This window comes from Tursiops truncatus, unplaced genomic scaffold, assembly GCF_011762595.2.
Source record: "Tursiops truncatus isolate mTurTru1 unplaced genomic scaffold, mTurTru1.mat.Y mat_scaffold_61_arrow_ctg1, whole genome shotgun sequence".
NCBI lineage: Eukaryota > Metazoa > Chordata > Mammalia > Artiodactyla > Delphinidae > Tursiops > Tursiops truncatus.
In genome coordinates this window covers 128321-133289 of record NW_022983360.1, presented here as the reverse complement: position 1 = coordinate 133289, position 4969 = coordinate 128321, and the positions used below count along the sequence as shown (strand labels likewise).

General features: G+C 46.5%; 1 pseudogene; it reads left to right on the top strand.

Annotated features, from left to right (window-relative positions):
• Positions 1–757: 757 nt before the first annotated feature.
• On the top strand, positions 758–4702 carry LOC117310927 (protein-L-isoaspartate O-methyltransferase domain-containing protein 2 pseudogene; annotated as a pseudogene).
• The last annotated feature ends 267 nt before the right edge of the window (positions 4703–4969 follow it).

Genomic DNA, 4969 nt, shown 5'->3' with positions numbered 1-4969 from the left:
AGGAGCTCAGGGGCACTGTAATTCACAAACCTGCAGAGTTATAAATGACAGCAATCGTCCAAAAATAGACTGAAGTAAGGCTGCCAAGAGGACTTGAAAGCGGGGCAGAATTGCAGGAAACCGATTTCAGGAGGTAGACTGGAATTGCATTGAAAGCATAGGAAAAGAGGCAGAACGTCCACAATGATGCACTTGGCCAAAAAGGGCGTATGCGTTTTTTCCTGAATATATTCAGGAAAAAACGCATACGCCCTTTTTGGCCAACCAAGCAAGCTTGCAAAGGAAATCTGCACTACAATGAAGTCTCACTTCCCCCCGGTCAAAAGGGCCATCTGAAAAAAGTGTAAAATCCAGAAAGGCAGGACAGGCCATGGAGAACTGGGAGCCTTGTTATGCTGAAGGGCGGGATGTAAATTGCCAACAACCACTCGGGAGAAGTGTATGGTGTTTCCTGAAACATCTAAAAAACAAAGCAACAGAGCCTAGGGCACTTCCACTTATGGTCCTATAGCTTAGGGAATTTAAAATCAAAAAGACACAGCCACCCCAAAGTTTGGAACGGCTCTGTTTACAAGAACCTCGTTTACAGTACAAGTTCAACATCGCAGAAAGTGAAAAATGGATAAAAAAGTTGTGGTATTTACTTACAAAGCAATATCACTCAGCAATGAAATCTGTGTCATCAGGCCCTTAGCAGCACAATGAGTGGATTCAGGTATGATGATTCTAACTGAAATAAGTCACACAGAAAAAGAAACATCATAAGATATCAGTAGGGCGGAGGTCGGGGCTGCGTAGTGGGAGGCGGACTGGCGAGGGGCGCCGGAAGAGCTGCAGGTGCGGCCCAGCGGCCGATTCCGCGGGCCCGCCGAGCCAGGAGGTACTGAGCCGCCGCCGCCGCCGCCGCCGCCCTCGGCCCGGCCTGCAGCGGGGTATGGGGGCGGTGCGGCCCCTCGGCCCCCTCCCCCTCTCTCCCTCCTCTCCACCCCTCCCCTTCCCGTGGTCCCGGGCTCCCGGACCCTCCCCCAGGGCCGCATTCTCCTCTCCCCGTCTTCCTGTCCTCTTCCGCTGTCCTCTCGTTCCCCACCCCCAAGCATAAACACCCCTCCGCGTCCCAGGCGTCTCCCGTCGCCCCTCCCCCCCTCCCCGGGGGTCCGCCCTCCAGCGTTCCGGGGGTTCCCGAGGTCTCTCCAGCGGCAGCTTTCTGTAAGCGCGGTCCCGAAGATGGGAGGCGCGGTGAGTGCTGGTGAAGACAACGACGAGCTGATAGACCATCTGAAGGCGGCGCAGTACATCCGCTCCGAGCTGGTGGAGCAGGCCTTCCGAGCTGTTGACCGCGCCGACTATTACCTCGAGGAGTTTAAGGAGAACGCGTACAAGGACCTGGCGTGGAAGCACGGGAACATCCACCTCTCTGCTCCGTGCATCTATTCGGAGGTGATGGAGGCCCTGGACCTGCAGCCTGGCCTTTCCTTCCTGAACCTGGGCAGCGGCACCGGCTACCTCAGCTCCATGGTGGGGCTCATCCTCGGTCCTTTTGGTGTGAACCACGGGGTGGAACTCCATTCAGATGTGACAGAGTATGCGAAGCAGAAGCTGGACTTTTTCATCAGGACGAGTGACAGCTTCGACAAGTTTGACTTCTGCGAGCCCTCCTTCGTCACCGGCAATTGCCTGGAGATCTCTCCAGGCTGCTCTCAGTATGACCGGGTGTACTGCGGGGCAGGCGTGCAGAAGCAGCACGAGGGGTACATGAAGAGCCTCCTCAAAGTCGGGGGCGTCCTGGTCATGCCGCTGGAAGAGAAGTTGACTAAGATAACTCGGACGGGTCCTTCCGCCTGGGAAACCAAAAAGATTCTGGCTGTGTCTTTTGCTCCACTCGTCCAGCCCTGCCAGTCGGAGTCAGGAGAATCACGACTTGTCCACACCCCTGGCGGTTCGCAGCCTCCAGGACCTGGCGCGCATTGCCATCCGGGGCACCATTAAGAAGGTCATCCACCAGGAAGCTGTGAACAAAAACGGGAACGGACTGAAGAACACTCCCAGGTTTAAACGGAGGAGAGTTCGCCGCCGCCGAATGGAAACGATTGTCTTTTTGGACAAAGAGGTGTTTGCCAGTCGGCTCTCCAACCCCTCTGATGACACCAGCTGCGGAGACCTGGAAGACGAGCGGCAAGAAGAAGAGGTGACAACCCCGCCGGACACCAAGCCCGAGCCCCCGGTGAACTTCCTGCGTGAGAAGGTCCTGAGCCTCCCTCTGCCAGATCCCCTGAAGTACTACCTGCTTTATTACAGAGAAAAGTAAGTCTGTGGTCCAGGGGAGGAGGCCAAGCCTTCCTGGAGGGCTGCCCGCAGCAGGTGCACTGGAGGAGGAAGGGGCTCCCGCTCTGCATCTCGTCTTCTCGTCTGTCCTTGACTGTCCTGTAGAGTTTTCATCCAGTCATCTGATTTCTGTAAACATAGTCTGACAAACATAAGGTGCAAGGGGGAATGTCTCAAAAGGGCGAGAGTCTCCTGGAGGAGGGGTTGACTTCACACTCTCAGGAAATGCTGAGGTCTACACGTGGAGGTGGCCTGGAGACCGTTTCTTACACAAGGTACACGTGTCTGCATCAGAAAGGAAAACTGAAGTTGAAATTAATCTGTGTTTCTTATAAAAGGTGAGACAAAAAGCACAAGTTGCTAAGTGTATGAAATCTTTTCTGAGTGGGACACGCCTATGTGCAAGTTTGAATTTTACGGAATCAACCTCTTAATTACTGGCACCGAGTAATTAAAGATTTATTAAAAGATTAATTTAAAAGATTTAACTAAATGTTTTAGTTATTTGGAACGTGGATACTTGATTGAAAAGCCCTCTCTTATTTTAAGTAAATTAATTACATCTTACGTGAGTTGTCAATTGTAATTTTAAAAAACAAAAATTGTGATGGGGAGAGGAATGAACGTATCAGATTGCCAGGTGTCTTTGTGGAATTGCAAAAGAATTCCAAGGCATTTTTTTCTGACACCTTTTGTTACCTTTAAAGTAACCAACATTGAGTAATCCCGTCAAAGAAAGTCCTGAAGAATGAAACAAGTGTTGTGTGTAAGTAATGAGCTGCATTACTTTTGCCCCAGAGACAGAGAGTACTGTTGACTCAACTTTAAATACAGTCAACGGTGTCTAAGGCTCAGTCCTCAGAGCAGGTGGGAAGTACTGGCTGCAGGAAATGGATTGGGGACGGTGTAGACGGCCTGTGGGTTGGTGTTTTGTTTTTTTTTTTCAGTTGGCTATTGTTCTGTAATCACATAACAGTACTGATTCATAGATTTTATCTTTTATAATTCTGGAGAAAAATATTTGTTAGTTTTGTAATTTTTCCTAAGAACAAACGCGTGTTTGGTACATTGCATTAGAACAGTTTCACTCAAGTTTGACTTGTGGAATCCATCTTCTCCAGCGCTGTGTGTTGAGAGCTTCCTGTCTTATTAAGTCGTGGGTCTAGAAGAAGAGGCCGTCCTTTTAGTTAGGTGGCAGAATGTTTACAAGTGACACTGCTTCTTCCAAAACATTGGTTCTTTTCAGACTTTTCAGTTTTAACCAAAGTTAAACCCCAAATCAGAGTCATCCAGATTTTATGATTCATTTGATCTCTCAGCCTCTCAGGAGTTGCTGGATTTCAGTGTCTTTGTGGTTTTACCAGCTTCGCGGAGTTCTGGTTATTTTGTTTTGCCATTTATGCTTTTTTAAAGTAACTGAGTCATTTTATCACAGAACACTGCGTGCACACATAGCTGGGAAAGCGGGTATATTGCCCTAAATGGGTACCGTTAAGCTGTTGTAAAGAAGGGTTTCTTCATAGTCGTGTTTACCTGCCTTTAACTGAACGTCAAGCCTCATTGTCTCAGAGAGAAAAGCATGAGTCACGTTTACTTGCTAAGACTTCGGTTTGCAGATCTTGTTGACGTCATTCTAATTGATTTGTAGAGACCTCTGCAACACGTGGACGTTTTTGGACATGATATCTGAAATATTTTATATTAGGTGGCTTGACTAAATGTTTTTCTGTAATTGTATATGGATTTCCTTTTTTTTCAACCACATTTGCCTTTATGCTAGATTGTAGAAAGTCTTTGCGAGGCATAAGACATGTTTTCCCCTATGTATGTTAAACCTTTCCTAACATTTTGTATTTACATGTTGGTTTGTGACTTTTAAACCAGAATTTGGTTACAAGATATATATATATAGATATTGAATATAATATATGTGAAATAATTTGGTATTGATCTATCTAATAAACATAAAGGAGAATCATCAGTGAGTTTCCCTGTGTGTCAGCACCTTTCTCCGGAGTCAGTCTGAGACACTACTTTCTGTTTTCAGACAGATGACTTATATATATAGTCTGTGTTGTCTGCAAGCTCTGTATTGTAAACCACATTCTAGACAATGGCTGACTTTTGTGTTTCGATTAGTCTGTATTTTTATATGTGACTTTCGTCTTGCAAGTAGTGCAGCCATAGACATGTGCAAAACAAGCAACAAATGTATAATATTAAGCACATAAGACAGAAGCCAGCTGCGTATTTAAAAGTATTTTTGCCCATCTGGAACTTTCAGGGGATTAAGGCGAGAAATATGAAACAAAGGTTTTGATGAACTGATACACAAGCGATACCAATAAAGGTAGTTACGGCAAAAAAAAAAAAAAAAAGATATCAGTAATACACGGAATGTAAACTTGGCTACACAGGAACTGAATTACAGAACAGAACAGGGTCTCAAATTTAGAAAACCAACTTATGCTTGCTTAAGGGTAAAGGTGAGTTGGGGTGCTGCATAAAACCAGATTGAAATGAGCACAGATAAAGTTCCTTAAGCCAAATATGGAATAGACAAGAGCTACTCCTTGCTCAACGAAATGGACTCAACACCGCATATTAAACGCCTAAGAATGTACCTGACTAGTAAGTATCTTAAAAC